Source organism: Nerophis lumbriciformis, linkage group LG21, assembly GCF_033978685.3.
Source record: "Nerophis lumbriciformis linkage group LG21, RoL_Nlum_v2.1, whole genome shotgun sequence".
Lineage (NCBI taxonomy): Eukaryota > Metazoa > Chordata > Actinopteri > Syngnathiformes > Syngnathidae > Nerophis > Nerophis lumbriciformis.
In genome coordinates this window covers 37351637-37370000 of record NC_084568.2, presented here as the reverse complement: position 1 = coordinate 37370000, position 18364 = coordinate 37351637, and the positions used below count along the sequence as shown (strand labels likewise).

General features: G+C 40.1%; 1 long non-coding RNA gene across 1 annotated transcript in view; it reads right to left on the bottom strand.

The window, feature by feature from the left end:
• LOC133621311 (uncharacterized) overlaps positions 1-18364 on the bottom strand; it is a 314364-nt gene that overhangs the window by 151296 nt on the left and 144704 nt on the right. The window contains exon 2 of the long non-coding RNA XR_009817641.2: positions 17308-17369. This is a non-coding gene — a long non-coding RNA (uncharacterized lncRNA). The remainder of the gene's footprint in view (positions 1-17307; positions 17370-18364) is intronic.

Below are 18364 nucleotides of genomic sequence, written 5' to 3'. Positions count from 1 at the left end.
GAGGCTTATGATTTTGCAATAACATGAAATCAACTTGTGACTTTATGCATTTATAATCAGTGTTGAAGGTGGTTCTTGTACCTTTAACCTAAACATAGCACATACTGTATTGATGTTTTACTCATTTTATACCACACAAACTAAAAAGTAGACACTAGATGCCAGAAAAAGCACATACTCACAGATTGTTGTTAAATTACTTAATGATGATAATAAAACAAGACACAATTAATTCATGATAATGAATGTATCTTATAATTGTAATAATTAATTATGAATACAGAAAGAAACACCACCAACAGCTTCCTTATTGTATACTGTCTGCTCTGTCGTCCACAGGTCGCAGACATTCTCCGTGTATGTTTTACGTTCCAAAAGTGAACATTCATTTAACACAATTAGCGATCTATAGCTCACATTTTTGTTGGTAAATGAGAGACGATGAGAGATTATCATCACACTTCAAGGGTCTCTAACATGTAAATGTTGTATATACATACATACATACGTATATACATACATACATACGTATATGTATGTGTGGGAAAAAAAATCACAAGACTACTTCATCTCTACAGGCCTGTTTCATGAGGGGTTCCCTCAATCAAAATCTCCTGATGATTGAGGGAATCCCTCATGAAACAGGCCTGTAGAGATGAAGTAGTCTTGTGATTTTTTTCCCCACACATACATATATTGCGCTCTACCACGGTATCGAGCACTATTTTTTGGATAACCTTATTAAGACATATACATACATACGTATATACATACATACATACGTATATACATACTAGAAATGCGCGGTTTGCGGACACAACCTTGGAGTCCGCGGATAAACCGCGGGTCGGGCGGGTAAAAATAGATTTTAAATAGATACGGGCGGTTGGCGGTTGAACCAATTCGGAAATATATATACATAGTTAAATGTTGTTACCCACATACGAAAAATGAGCAGCACTCTTTGAAGCAGTCAATTATTCATCAGGCACCGCGTCCCAGCAACAAGTGGCGCAAGTGAGCGCTCCTTCAGCGCAGCAGGGCGCATTTTAGAGGCCAGGCGCTCTCGCATGAATCCTGGCACTGTAGATGCCATTTTATTCCTGCATAGTGCTAACAAAAAAAAAAGTAAGTAGACATACGGTTGGATATGTTAAACGAATTAGTCTACGTTACCTATAGGCTATACCAAATAAGCCCATGTCTAACCTATATTGAGTTCGGTCAGCTGAATAATTTGGATGGTTACGTGTTGTTTGGGCGCACTACAATGCAAAGGAATTAAGGCAATTGCGTTGTTTATTGTGTTTTTTTTCTATTGGAGATATACTACTATGTGTGAATAATTATTTGGCCTCGCTTTCAAGTGAAGCGCATCTCCGATTGGCGACAATGTAAGGATATTTAGCCTGCTTTGTTTGTCGCGACCGTCTATTTTCATTATAATTCAAGTTTGATGATAAAGTGCAGTCTGATGGGTTTGATTTCCCCCCTTCAGCTATTTGCCTTGGCCAATAAGTTGCAGGTAATTTATTATTATTATTAATTTAATTTATTTTTGTTTAAATAGGGATGACATACATATGTTATTGTATAATTTAAGTTTGTGCGCGTGATTGACAGCCTAAGGCTTATGAGGCACATTTTTTATTTATTTTTTTATTTCAACTTAAAAAGGTATGAGCCTATGCCTACAACATAGGCTATGTGTTTATCTTTATTTTCCTGCCTTTCGTTGACAATGGAGATTGTCTGATATTTTGTCATGGCTGCAGATCAATCAATAAAGGTTCATCTTTGTCGCGAAATTGTTCACTGCTTCACTGTGCACCCCGCCCTCGTCCCTATTTGAGCATTATAACGTTAACAAGTTAATATTCATTGAAATAAATTCAGAACATTTTTTTTACCTAACGAAAATATAGGCCTAGTCTTTCTAAAACATTGTTTTAACTTCTTAAAAGCCTCGTTCTGCTTGCTGCAACTGCGCACACAAAGTGTGAGGAACGCACTCCTGATCCGAGGGCATTGGCAACAATAGTCAACACTTTCTTAATGGAAATGACAATAATATTATAATAATGATAAATAATATTATCACGCATTAATATATCTTAGCCACTAATGCGTGGTCAAGAGATATTAATGCATGGCACGCATTGAATGTCTCTGCTGCATTGGATCAGTCTCCTTTCTTTAACAGGCAAAAGCTTTATAACCTCACTAATGCCTTGCATCGTCTATATTAGATGTATAACAACGGGCGGGTGGCGGGCGGGTGTGGTTTTGATAAAATGTTGGTTCGGGTGGATGGCGGATGGTTGACGACTTTTGTGATGCGGTTGCGGATGAAATAATTGCCTATTCGCGCATCTCTAATACATACGTATATACATACATACGTATATACATACATACATACCTACATACATACATATACATACATACATACACACACATATATACAAACATACCTACATACGTATATATACATACACACATATATACACACACACACACACACACATATATATATGTATATATATATATATATATATATATATATATATATATATATATTTATTTATATTTATATATTATATTTATTTATATTTTTTATGGATTAAGAATCGCTACAAATCGGAATCGCGATTAATTCGAAAATCTTTTTTTTTCCTTTTTAGACAACTCTATTTATTATTGTTCTATCAATGTCATGTCCCACTGTTACATACTGTTGCTTTAATGTCTTTGGTGCCATGGCAGTATTTGTTCACACTCTCCTTTACCCCTGTCCAGACACTCAGAAATGGCAGCGTGTATATAGGCAGCGTGCAGCCTATATAACAAATATATATATATATATATATATATATGTTCTCACCCTCTTGACCTCCATCAGCTAACTACTCTGCAGGTTGACCCCCCTCCCCCTCCCCCTCCCCCACTTCTCTCGCTCCCAGCAGCGGGTACAAAACACCCCGGCTTTGTGACTGATTATCCCCCAGAACGTCCTGACATGCTTCCCGGGGCTACGCTTGAGCCGCTGGAGCAGAATACCTTCCCCCTGCGCACGCCAGCCCCCGGGGCGGCTCGCTTTCAGGGCGCGGGTCGCTTGGAATGGGAAGGTGGGCTGCAAACTACGGCGTCGCACGGAGATAGATGGTGTATTGAAACATATGGACACCGTGATTAACTACCAATTCTAACACAACCTGTGCGACATGCATGCATACATGCATACATACATACATACATACATACATACATACGGAGGGAGGCCTGCGTGTCCACGCTTGGAAACGCACGCATTCGCCGTCTGTTCCCTCAGTTAAGCGCGCCGTAGGGCTTGAGGACCGATGATGCAATAATGTCCCATTATGGATCAGAGTACTAAATGTAGGCCATGGAGCCCCATAAGTGGGTAAAATACATGTCAAGAGAGCATTAAACAGTCCCTCCAGGATTTATTTTTAGATTATCGCGGCCTAAAGTGCTTGAATTTAATTTTTTCTCTCAATAACATTGAATTTACTCGTGTTCTGATGAATTTTCTATCAATGTTTTAAGTGTTTAACCCCCCAAAAAAAGCACAGGATTGCAACAAAAATGTGAAACCAGATACGCTATTGATGTTTTACTTGTTTTATACCACACAGACTTCAAAAGTAGACCCTAGATGGCAGTAAATACACATACCGTCAAATTACGGTACCGTTTTAATTCATTAGAACTAGAGATGTACGATAATATCGGACTGCCGATATTATCGGCTGATAAATGCTTTAAAATGTAATATCGGAAATTATCAGTATCGGTTTCAAAAAGTAAAATGTATGACTTTTCAAAACGCCGCTGTTTACGCGGACGTAGGGAGAAGTACAGAGCGCCAATAAACCTTAAAGGCACTGCCTTTGCTGCCCAGTCACATAATATCTACGGCTTTTGCACACACACAAGTGAATACCAAGCATACTTGGTCAACAGCCATACAGGTCACACTGAGGGTGGCCGTATAAACAACTTTAACACTGTTACAAATATGCGCCACACTGTGAACCCACACCAAACAAGAATGACAAACACATTTCGGGAGAACATCCGCACCGTAACACAACATAAACACAACAGAACAAATACCCAGAATCCCTTGCAGCACTAACTCTTCCGGGACGCTACAATATACACCCCCCCACCTCAACCCCGCCCCCCCAAAAACCCCGCCCACCTCAACCTCCTCATGCTCTCTCAGGGAGAGCATGACCCAAATTCCAAGCTGCTGTTTTGAGGCATGTTAAAAATAAATAATGCACTTTGTGACTTCAATAATAAATATGGCAGTGCCATGTTGGCATTTTTTTCCATAACTTGAGTTGATTTATTTTGGAAAACCTTGTTACATTGTTTAATGCATCACAACAAAATTAGGCATAATAATGTGTTCATTCCACCACTGTATATATCGGTATCGCTTGATATCGGAATCGGTAATTAAGAGTTGGACAATATTGGAATATCGGCAAAAAAGCCATTATAAGACATCTGTAATTAGAACCCAATAATAGCAATAACTAATTAGAATAACAGAAAGAAACACCACCAAAAACTGTCGTCTACGATTGTGTTTTACGTCTGAAAAGCGTTCGTCTTGAACATTCATTTATGTTCCGGCACATGATGACTGTTGAGAGCAATTTATAGCGATATTTTTTTGTTGGTAAATGGGAGACGACGAGAGGTGGTCATCACACTCCAACAACTCTAACATGTAAACGCTGCCTCTTGGCTCGGTCAGCATTGCACATGTCAAAATATGTTCTTACTCGTCTCACCCTGGATGGGTAAATGTACAGATCCATGTAAACTAGGACTACATTACCCAGAAGGCTTAGCGTCGCAGACAGGTCCAGTCGGTCAAAGTTGTGCCGTTTGATCAATAAAGAGCTGATATTTTGTTCAACGTATGTTGTTGCTGCTTCCTCTGCACAAGAAACTAAGTTTTACTTGGACCTTTTCCACCAAGTACCACCTCAGAAAACACTTGTCTCTCCAAGTACCACCATAACGACCAAGATTAGTACACAGTAGCGTAGTAAATCTAAATCTCCATTAAAAACAAGTTAGCAATTTTATTTAACAAGTGTATTTGATGTTTTTGGTCGCTGTAACATGACACCGTTTGAACAGTAACACCGTGTTTGAATAATGGGAATTTTTGGCGTAGCACTAGATGGTACCACCACACTAACTGGTACCACAGTTTGAGAATCACCAAGTTAGACAGTTGATGTGCGCATTTGAGCGCCGCTTACAGACAAATCGCCATCCGTCCATCCATTTTCTACCGCTTGTCCCGTTCCGGGTTGGCAAAAATGTTGCGGACATCGTACAAAGTTGCGACGCCGCATGAATTTGCGTGATTTAGGGCGATCCTGGAAGGACTGATAAGTAGTATACACATACTTGCCAACCTTGAGACCTCCGATTTCGGGAGGTGGGGGGTGGGGGGGTTGGGGGGGGGGGGGGGGGGGGCGTGGTCGGGGGTGGGACGGTGGCGTGGTTGAGGGCGGGGGCGTGGTTAAGAGGGGAGGAGTATATTGACAGCTAGAATTCACCAAGTCAAGTATTTCAAACATATATATATATATATATATATATATATATATATATATATATATATATATATCTACATCCTGAAAATATGCAAACAAAACTGTGTTTAGATAATTGATACTTCAAACTTGCATAAATAAATCTTAAGGAATATAACATAAGTTGGCTTCTGAGAGCTCCAAAATGTAATGAATAAAATGCTAAAGTTGTTGATAAACAAACAATTATTTTAATAATTAAATATGGTCATTTTAAATTAATTATTATGATCATTTAAAATTAATTATTTCCCATATGTTTATTTTAATGTATAATTCTATGGCTGGATGTAATAACGAGTCAGAAAAAATACAAATAAAAATACAATTAATTTTTATGTTTTTAGCAAAATATAGTAAAAATGTATTTAGTTTTTTTTAAATTAATAAATATAATTATTTATAGGTAAGATAAACATAATAATACAATTTATCTCTAGTCTGGATGAGTTAGTTTTTGTCACCCTGTGGTCCTCACTCAGGCCACGCCCCCTCCAGCTCCGGCTGAAAATCGGGAGATTTTCGGGAGAATATTTGTCCCGGGAGGATTTCGGGAGAGGCGCTGAATTTCGGGAGTCTCCCGGAAGATTCGGGAGGGTTGGCAAGTATGAGTATACACGATGCGATCGTATGTGAAATTCAATTATCGTCAATTTTCCTACACTTTGCACCCGGTGGCTCCGAAGACGGTGTGGCTAATTTATGCTGAGGTCATAAAAAAATGTTTAAAACAAAAATGTAAAAAGCAAACACGCCGAGAAGGTGTTTTGTTTGTTTGTGCTGTGGCGCCATCTTCTGGACGAGTTTGCTCACTGCAAGCTTTTGGGGCTTTTTTTTTCAGTCGAAGTGCTGTTTAGTCTTCTAGCCGTCCATAGCGTTTCTACTCGTATGGATTCTGCATTCATCACTCCAAGCAACGTTTGTAAGTTTTACAATATAACTAAAACAATTCTTACTTACTAATGTGTCCCATCTGCGACGTCTGTAGGAGTGTTTTCATGCATATTTGTAGCTGCTGTCGTAATTTAACGACGCTAGCATTGTCAGCAATAGCTAATATGCTAACACGTTTACTGTGTTAGTTGCATTATCTTTTTGTGTTGTGTCAGTTTCATCACAACCTGATTGTGGAGTTATTGAGTCTGTTTAGCTGTTTGGAGAGCTAGCTTCCAAAATTGATCAACTGACCGCTCGACAAAATTGTCAAAATCTCAGGTTTAGGGGAATTTGCCTGTCTTGACACATGACACAACTCTTAGGAGAAGAGCCTTCCAGTCTAGTCCGTTGAAGACATCGAGCGATTGGGAACCGTGATAACAGGACATCTGCTGATTGCCTTGGTGTATCGACACTTTGGAAGATGCTGGCAGCCTTCAAAGTACCCTAAAGCTGCCACAAAGGATTGGAGGATGCGAGCAGAACTGTGGCCACTCAGACTTTGGAGATTTGGGACTATATTGGAGATACCGTCTGCTCCGATGGGGAAGTACAGTAGGATGAATTTGAGGACCGGATAGGGACAAATACAGCAAAAACATTTGTTTTCACCTTCTAATCTGGATTGTTTCCCTGGCTGCAAGCGACTTGGCAAGGTTGCTACTTCGAGACCCTCTCAGCAACACCTTCGACGCCTTCCGCCCCCCCATAGTATGTCGTAATATGTATATGTGCTTTGCTATCAACTTTCTTTTACTCATCCTCCCCCAGCATTTACCTTCGTCCCACCTTTTACGGGCCGCCGTAAGTGGCGACCCATCGGCGTTCCTGTTCTGCAACCCTGCACAATGTTTTGTCTGACCCTAAACGGGTCTGTGCTGGAAAGGACATTCCGTTGTGCTCATGCAACGACGGTAAAGATCCACCTATCTAGCTTGAGGGTCCATGGCGATGACTTTTGTTTTGTTTGATCAGCCGTTTTACTGCCTTGTTACAGACACAATTAAGGTGTGTAAATAAACATTTATTTTTCTGTGGTAAATACACTATAGTGCCAAAAGTATTTGGCCACCTGCCTTGACTCACATATGAACTTGAAGTGCCATCCCATTCCTAACCCATAGGGTTCAATATGCAGCTATTACAGCTTCAACTCTTCTGGGAAGGCTGTCCACAAGGTTGCAGAGTGTGTTTATAGGAATTTTCCACCATTCTTCCAAAAGCGCATTGGTGAGGTCAAACACTGATGTTGGTGGAGAAGGCCTGGCTCTCAGTCTCCCTTCTAATTCATCCCAAAGGTGTTCTATCAGGTTCAGGTCAGGACTCTGTGCAGGCCAGTCAAGTTCATCCACACCAGACTCTGTCATCCATGTCTTTATGGACCACCATACGTGCTTTACACCACGTATGGTGATGTATGGCTTAGATGCAGCTGCCCAGCCATGGAAACCCATTCCATTAATCCCTCTGCGTACTATACGTGGGCTAATTGGAAGGTCACATGAAGTTTAGAGCTCTGTAGCAACTGACTGTGCAGAAAGTCTTTGCACTATGCTGACCTCTCTGTCAGTTTACGTGGCCTAACACAAATCAAATATCAAGCAGCTAAAATGTGCCAAACATGGAAAAGAAGAGAGTTCTTCCAAAAGTGCATTGGTGAGGTCACACACTGATGTTGGTGGAGAAGGCCTGGCTCTCAGTCTCCGTTCTAATTCATCCCAAAGGTGTTCTATCGGGTTCAGGTCAGGACTCTGTGCAGGCCAGTCAAGTTAATCCACACCAGACTCTGTCATCCATGTCTTGATGGACCTTGCTTTGTGCACTGGTGCACAGTCATGTTGGAAGAGGAAGGGGCCCGTTCCAAACTGTTCCCACAAGGTTGGGAGCATGGAATTGTCCAAAATGTTCATTCAAAGTTCCTTTCACTGGAACTAAGGGGCCCAAAGCCCAACTCCTGAAAAACAACCCCACACCATAATTCCTCCTCCACCAAAATTCACACTTGGCACAATGCAGTCCGAAATGTAGCGTTCTCCTGGCAACCTCCAAAGCCAGACTGGTCCATCAGATTGCCAGATGGAAAAGTGTGATTCATCAGTCCAGAGAAGGCGTCGCCACTGCTCTAGAGTCCAGTGGCGACGTGCTTTACACCACGTATGGTGATGTATGGCTTAGATGCAGCTGCTCGGCCATGGAAACCCATTCCATGAAGCACTCTGCGTGCTGTACGTGGGCTAATTGGACGGTCACATGAAGTGTGGAGCTCTGTAGCAAGTGACTGTGCAGAAAGTCTTTGCACTATGCTGACCTCTCTGTCAGTTTACCTGGCCTACCACTTGGTGGCTGAGTTGCTGTTGTTCCCAAACTCTTCCAGTTTCTTATAATTAAGTTGACTTTGGAATATTTAGGAGCGAGGAAATTTCAGGACTGGATTTGTTGCACTGGTGGCATCCTGTGACAGTTCCACGCTGGAAATCACTGAGAGCGGCCCATTCTTTCACAAATGTTTGTAGAAACAGTCTCCATGCCTAAGTGCTTGATTTGATACACCTGTGATTAGTGATTAGGACACCTCATTCTCATCATTTGGATGGGTGGACAAATACTTTTGGCAATATAGTGTAACTCATTTAGCAACATTGTGGGCGTGGCTTATATAAAACGGTGCACTCTACAGTCTGGAAAATACGGTAAACGCTTTGAGGCTTTCACGTTGGCCTTTTGTCATTCTTTACCCTCAACGTCCTCCCCGTCTTTTCACAAAGCCTAATTGAGGGGAAGTGATCATAATCTATACGTGTCCCCGTGACGGACACAAACGCATTTACCGCACAGCCAAATGCGGCGTCTTACTCACACACACGCCATTAAACACACAGGACCTATATGTGTCACAAGCATGCAGCGATCACTCCACACCTTCAGCGTATACAAAAGGAAGAAGAAAAAAATAAATAAGCGAGGTGGAAGCGAAAGCGAGGCAGTCATGGCGGGGGGCGTGATGCGTTTGGCATCTATACGCGCCGCAACTAAACGGCCATAGATTGTTATGTGCGTTGATGGAAACTTCAGCCAAGATGGCAGCACGTCTTCGCCCCGGGCGCCTCGGGAAGGCGGAGCGGGACTAAATGGCGAAGTTTCATCTCATCCCACTTGTTTCCCCACATGGAGATGGCGGACACGTCTTCAGGTGCGGGGAGGCAGCCGTGGCATGTTGGTGACGAGCGGGGGGGGGGACGTGAAAGAATGGGAGCGAAAAGTGGCCTCATATCATGAAGTTAAGTAGGAGTGTCTAATTCAGTGTTTTTCAACCACCGTGAGATATTGTCTGGTGTGCCGTGGGGGATTACCGTATTTTCCGCACTATTAGCCGCACCTAAAAACCACAAATTTACTCAAAAGCTGACAGTGCGGCTTATAACCCGGTGCGCTTTATATATGGATTAATATTAAGATTCATTTTCATAAAGTTTCGGTCTCGCAACTACGGTAAACAGCCGCCATCTTTTTTCCCCGTAGAAGAGGAAGTGCTTCTTCTTCTACGCAAGCAACCGCCAAGGTAAGCACCCGCCCCCATAGAACAGGAAGCGCTTCTTCTTCTACTGTAAGCAACCACCCGCCCGCGTAGAAGAAGAAGAAGAAGCGCGCGGATATTACGTTTCATTTCCTTTGTGTGTTTACATCTGTAAAGACCACAAAATGGCTCCTACTAAGCGACAGGGATCCGGTTCATGAAAAGACGCAATCTCTCCATCCGCATACGGACTACTATTTCACAGCAACTGCCTAAAGACTTTCAAGAAAAGCTGGCTACTTTCCGTGCATATTGTAAAAACAAGATAGCTGAAAAAAAGATCCGGCCAGAGAACATTATCAACATGGACGAGGTTCCACTGACTTTTGATATTCCTGTGAACCGCACTGTGGATACAACGGGAGCACGTACGGTGAATATTAGCACCACAGGGAATGAGAAGTCATCCTTCACTGTGGTTCTAGCTTGCCATGCTAATGGCCAGAAACTTCCACCCATGGTGATATTCAAAAGGAAGACCTTGCCAAAAGAGACCTTTCCAGCCGGCGTCATCATAAAAGCTAACTCGAAGGGATGGATGGATGAAGAAAAGATGAGCGAGTGGTTAAGGTAAGTTTACGCGAAGAGGCCGGGTGGCTTTTTTCACGCAGCTCCGTCCATGTTGATATACGACTCCATGCGCGCCCACATCACGCTGGTTTTTAATATATTATTAAAGTTTAACTGACCTATCTGACTGTTTTTTTGACATTCCTTTAGCGCAGTTAGATGCGGCTTATAACACGGGGCGGCTTATAGGTGGACAAAGTTTTGAAATATGCCGTTCATTGAAGGCGCGGCTTATAACCCAGGGCGGCTTATGGTGCGGAAAATACGGTATGTAGTTTCACCTCATTGGGTTAAAAATATTGTTTGCAAACCAGTAATTATAATCCGCAAATGTCGAGAGCAGTGGTTCTTAACCTTGTTGGAGGTACCGAACCCCACCAGTTTCATATGCGCATTCACTGAACCCTTCTTTAGTAAAAAATAAAATGTTTTTTCTTAGTTTAATGATGTTATTATATTAAATAAATACTAATAAAGATATAGTATTTTACAAACAAAAAGTTACAGGAATGTACACATGATCCCGTGTTTACATCTCATTGTGCAACATGTGAATGTTTTAGTGGGACCTAAATGCCTTATCTGAAAGGGGTACAAATTATTTCCAAAGCAGGACCTCCACCCAGACATACAATACTAATAATAATAATGACTTAGATTTATATAGCGCTTTTCTAGACACTCAAAGCGCTTCACAGAGAAGTGAGAAGCCATCATTCATTCACACCTGGTGGTGGTAAGCTACTTTCATAGCCACAGCTGCCCTGGGGTAGACTGACGGAATACTAGTGCACAGCTCATGAAAAACAACATTTTCTGTTATTGTCATTGTAAGTGGGACAAAACACTTATATTAGAAACTAATCTCATGGAAATGACTAATGTCATTTGATTATAATAATAAAACATGTAACTTGTTATTTAGTCAGGTTTGGGCATACTTGCCAACCTTGAGACCTCCGATTTCCGGAGGTGGGGGGTGGGGGTGTGTGGTCGGGGTGGGGCGGGGGCGTGGTTGGGGGCGGGGCTAAGAGGGGAGGAGTATATTTACAGCTAGAATTCACCAAGTCAAGTATTTCATATATATATATATATATATATAAGAAATACTTGACTTTCAGTGAATTCTAGCTATATATATATTTATTTTATTATATATATATATATAAAAATAAAAGAAAAACTTGAATTTCAGTGTTCATTTATTTACACATATACACACACATAACACTCATCTACTCATTGTTGAGTTAAGGGTTGAATTGTCCATCCTTGTTCTATTCTCTGTCACTATTTTTCTAACCATGCTGAACACCCTTTCGCAGGTACCCAGAAAGGTTTCGAGTACCACCAAAAAAACTGAATCTCTGAAGACAGTATAAAAATCTGTGTTAAAGGTGTACAAATACTGTTTGCACAATAAGCATGTTATTTTTTACAAATGAGGGTTAAGAGTTCAGTACTAAAAAAAAAAGAAAAGAATGTGGCTTAAGTACAGTTTTTTAATTGAGCTGCTGCATTTTTTTGGTTGGGTTGTTTATTTATTTTGAGTAACTTCTATACATTTCTAAAAGGGGAGGAATGTAATAGTGATCTATGTTTGTCTGTTGCCATCTCCTGGTGAATGTTGGCTATAGCGTACTGGGGTTACTTTTTGGTTGGCCAACGATTTACGTGGTGTTGCGCACCTGACGTCACTCAGGTCCGCATGGAGCTGGAGGGGGCGTGGCTTCCAGCTCCGCCTGAATTTCGGGAGATTTTCGGGAGAAAATTTGTCCCGGGGGGTTTTCGGGAGAGGCGCTGAATTTCGGGAGTCTCCCGGAAAATCCGGGAGGGTTGGCAAGTATGGGTTTGGGACAGGTGTGCTGCAGGTGTGGCCACAGTGCATGTGCACGTCTGACGTTGCTCACGTGTGCTCCACTGAATGCTCAAGGAGTTTTTGCGTTTGCTCAAGCAGATGGAAAATTAGAAGGTACATTGTTTAGGGGTATCATTAATACGCCGATAGAGAGAAGTTTTTATTTCCACGATGAGTCGGGTGTGTCTTGGCCTCCCCTGAGGCCGACTCACCCAACCCTTAGGGTTCGATCGAACCCAGGTTAAGAACCAGTGGTGTAGAGCACAGCATATCCGTAGGTGGCAGCAGGTAACTAATTGCTTTGTAGATGTCGGGAACGTGGTTTGTCGTGTTTCACAATAAACAAAAGGTGAGTGCCGCTAAGAAAAGGCATTGAAGCTTAGGGAAGGCTATGCTAAACAAAGCTAAAACCGAACTGGCTGCAAAGTAAACCAAAACAGAATGCTGGACGACAGCAAAGACTTACAGCGTGTGGAGCAGCAGATGGCGTCCACAAAGTGCATCCGTACATAAGCGCAAGACAAGAGCTGAAAAACTACACACTAGAAAACACCAAAAACCTCAAAATAAGTAACGGCGTGATGTTTTGAATTCATATCCAACAATTGTGAGAAAGACTTTTTACTGTCAACTGAGTTTAGTTTTTTAATGATTTCTGCTGGTGGTGTGCCTCCGCATTTTTTCAATGAAAAAAATGTGCTTTGGCTCAGAAAAGGTTGAAAAACACTGCTCTAATTGAAACTGCAGGGTCCAAAAAGTCTGCAGACGTCACGGTAAATAAAAAACTGTTTCTAATTATGTTTGTTTTTTTCTTTCTCAGTGTTTAAAGCGTGCATGCACACCTGTGCTGCTGCAACATAACACCCATAGAATTATAACATGTTTAATCAGCAACATGGTGATGTCTTATATGTGCAGTGACGTCTACATCAGTGTTTTTCAACCACAGTGCCAAAGCACACTAGATACCGTCTGGTGTGCCGTGGGAGATGATCTCATTTCACCTATTTGGGTTAAAAATATTTTTTGCAAAGCAGTAATATAGTCTGCAAATGATGTATTGTTGTTGAGTGTTGGTGCTGTCTACAGCGTGTAATACTCTTCCATATCAGTAGGTGGCAGCAGGTAGCCAATTGCTTTGTAGATGTCGGAAACAGCGGTAGGCAGTGTGCAGGTAAAAAGGTGTCTAATGCTTAAACCAAAAAATAAACAAAAGGTGAGTGCCCCTAAGAAAAGGCATTGAAGCTTAGGGCTGTGCAGAACAAAACTAAAACTGAACTGGCTACAAAGTAAACAAAAACAGAATGCTGGACGACAGCAAAGACTTACTGTGGAGCAAAGACAATTGACATCCGAACATGGCATGACGATCAACAATGTCCCCACAAAGAAGGATAAAAACAACTGAAATATTCTTGATTGCTAAAACAAAGTAGATGTGGGAAATATCGCTCAAAGGAAGACATGAAACTGCTACAGGAAAATACCAAAAAAAGAGAAAACGGAGCGCAAGACAAGAAGTAAAACACTACACATAGGAAAACAGCAAAAAAGTCCAAATTATTCAGGGTGTGATGTGACAGGTGGTGACAGTACACCTACTTTGAGACAAGAGCTATAGTGATGCATGCTTGGTTATGCTTTAAAGTCATATCCAACAATTGTAACAACGACTTTTTACTGTCAACTGAGTTTTGTTTTTTAATGATTTCTGAAAAAAAATGTGCCTTGGCTCAGAAAAGGTTGAAAAACACTGGTCTACATTACTTCAGCTCGCACTAACGAGCCAAGGAAACCATTTTGCATCTTAAGTGCTTATATAAAGCCCACGTGGAATTATAAAGCATTTAATCATGAATATAGTGACATAGTACATGTGCAATGAAGTGTATGTTGTCTTCAACATCAGTACAAGGAGGACGCCACATCAGGTTTTTTTTTTTAGTTGCTTGATCGCTTTTTCCGCGTGAGCACGTAAAAAATGAAAACAACACAGATTATTTAGTCACTACAGTAATTATGTTCACATCCACAGGAACAACATGGGTTAGCCTACTCTATAGAGTATTTACAACCTTACTAGTGTTCACTACACAGCCACAGATGGTTCATGTAGTTATTGACATTATTTACACATTACTATGACTGTTTCAGTCACTATGTTATTTAGTCACTACAGTAATTATGTTCACATCCACAGGAACCACATGGGTTAGCCTACTCTATACAGTATTTACAACCTTACTAGTGTTCACTTTACAGCCACAGATGGTTCATGTAGTTATTGACATTATTTACACATTACTTTGTCTGTTTCAGTCACTATGTTATTTAGTCACTACAGTAATTGTGTTCACATCCACAGGAACCACATGGGTTAGCCTACTCTATACAGTATTTACAACCTTACTAGTGTTCACTACACAGCCACAGTTGGTTCATGTAGTTATTGACATTATTTACACATTACTTTGTCTGTTTCAGTCACTATGTTATTTAGTCACTACAGTAATTATGTTCACATCCACAGGAACCACATGGGTTAGCCTACTCTATACAGTATTTACAACCTTTCTAGTGTTCACTTTACAGCCACAGATGGTTCATGTAGTTATTGACATTATTTACACATTACTTTGTCTGTTTCAGTCACTGTTATTTAGTCACTACAGTAATTACAATTTGTGTTCACATCCACAGGAACAACATGGGTTAGCCTACTCTATACAGTATTTACAACCTTACTAGTGTTCACTTCACAGCCACAGATGGTTCATCTACTTATTGACATTATTTACACATTAATTTGTTTGTTTCAGTCACTATGTTATTTAGTCACTACAGTAATTACAACTTGTGTTCACATCCACAGGAACCACATGGGTTAGCCTACTCTATACAGTATTTACAACCTTACTAGTGTTCACTACACAGCCACAGATGGTTCATGTAGTTATTGACATTATTTACACATTACTATGTCTGTTTCAGTCACTATGTTATTTAGTCACTACAGTAATTATGTTCACATCCACAGGAACCACATGGGTTAGCCTACTCTATACAGTATTTACAACCTTACTAGTGTTCACTACACAGCCACAGATGGTTCATGTAGTTATTGACATTATTTACACATTACTTTGTCTGTTTCAGTCATTATGTTATTTAGTCACTACAGTAATTGTGTTCACATCCACAGGAACCACATGGGTTAGCCTACTCTATACAGTATTTACAACCTTACTAGTGTTCACTACACAGCCACAGATGGTTCATGTAGTTATTGACATTATTTACACATTACTTTGTCTGTTTCAGTCACTATGTTATTTAGTCACTACAGTAATTGTGTTCACATCCACAGGAACCACATGGGTTAGCCTACTCTATACAGTATTTACAACCTTACTACTGCTCACGTCACAGCCACAGATGGTTCATGTAGTTATTGACATTATTTACACATTACTATGTCTGTTTCAGTCACTATGTTATTTAGTCACTACAGTAATTATGTTCACATCCACAGGAACCACATGGGTTAGCCTACTCTATACAGTATTTACAACCTTACTAGTGTTCACTACACAGCCACAGATGGTTCATGTAGTTATTGACATTATTTACACATTACTTTGTCTGTTTCAGTCACTATGTTATTTAGTCACTACAGTAATTGTGTTCACATCCACAGGAACCACATGGGTTAGCCTACTCTATACAGTATTTACAACCTTACTAGTGTTCACTACACAGCCACAGATGGTTCATGTAGTTATTGACATTATTTACACATTACTATGACTGTTTCAGTCACTATGTTATTTAGTCACTAAAGTAATTGTGTTCACATCCACAGGAACCACATGGGTTAGCCTACTCTATACAGTATTTACAACCTTACTAGTGTTCACTACACAGCCACAGATGGTTCATGTAGTTATTGACATTATTTACACATTACTATGTCTGTTTCAGTCACTATGTTATTTAGTCACTACAGTAATTACAATTTGTGTTCACATCCACAGGAACAACATGGGTTAGCCTACTCTATACATATTTACAACCTTACTAGTGCTCACTTTACAGCCACAGATGGTTCATGTAGTTATTGACATTATTTACACATTACTTTGTCTGTTTCAGTCACTGTTATTTAGTCACTACAGTAATTACAATTTGTGTTCACATCCACAGGAACCACATGGGTTAGCCTACTTTATACAGTATTTACAACCTTACTAGTGTTCACTTCACAGCCACAGATGGTTCATGTAGATATTGACATTATTTACTCATGACTTTGGTTCATTGACACATTGCTTTGGCATTTTTGCTTTGATGGCTCTGACATGAGCAGTTTTACAATAAAATTGCGGTCGAATAAGCTGCTAGGTTGTTGCTATAAAATTGACAGATTTAAAAAAAAAAAATTTACAGTAGTAATGTGACTATCTGTCACTTCCTTTGTTTGTTTCCTTGTTTTTGTATTTACTTCCTATCAGTGCTCTTATTTTGGTTTATATTTCCTGCTTGTCACGCTGAGCTCTGTGTTTTTTTCCTCACCTGCCGTTGATTGGCAGCGAGTCCACACCTGCTGCCAATCAGCATGTGTCCTATGTATGCCTTGTCTCCAGCACTCATCAGTGCTTGGTAACTATTACATGCAAGCCTGCTTCCCTCTCTGTTTGGAGTAATAAAACGTATCTTACCTTCTCTTTGTCCTCCTGGTTCCTGCATCTTGGGGTCACAAAAACCGCAGCCATGCGAGTTCCTAACAAATAATTGCAAAAAATAAAAATAGTAAGTCAGACTGTCAGTCTAATTGCCAGAATTTTACCATGAAAATAAAAGTGGTTGTGTTTTTTTGGTCTAAAAATCAGCGTACATTTGACCTCACTGTGAAATCTGCAGATAAACAGAGCAGTGTAATAAAAATGTTTTTGAATGTATTCACTCGAGGCAGACTTCCACAAATACGTCAATTCATGGAAACGCTGGATCACTTTTTTAAGACAGCGTTGACTAAAGATGGGAATTGATAAGATTTTTCCGGTTCCGATTCCTCTTGCGATTCTGCTTAACGATTCGGTTCCTTGACGATTCTCTTATTCATTCTTAGTTTGAAAAAAAAAAAAGGGTGGAGCAGCATCAATTTAGTTTAGTTTAGAGCGAACATGGCGTTACGAAACCTCCAAAGAGGTCTTAAGAGGCACATACATAACATAGAAATACTTAAAAAAATATTATTTTATAATATTATTTTGTAGGATTTAACCAAAAAAAAATAATGTGGAAATTACACAAGAATGTAACATTTGATAACATGTGATATTTGTACTGATATGATCCACTTTAAGAGGTTGTTCAAATTAATAGTGCTTACAAAGTACAAAGAAGATGAAGAACAATGAGAAATACTTTCAACCTTATTAAAAATAAGATATTCTTCATCTCAGTATGTTAATAATGACTGACTTAACTAATTACATATTACCAAACTGTTAAAGAAGGTCAGTAAATGAATGTATATATTTGTAAACGCTCTGAAGTGGGAAAGGGGTAGGATTAAATAAGCTTTGCTTCTTCCTACTCCTTTTCGGACATGATGTAAACAGAAATGATATGGAATTGTGTGATGTATTATACCGTAAGTGTGTTCATGTTCCAAATAAACTAAAAGAAAGAAAGAGAGATATGTCAAGCATTTGATTTATTAAAATTTTGATGATTACGGCTTACAGTTTATGAAAACCTGGAAATGTGAGG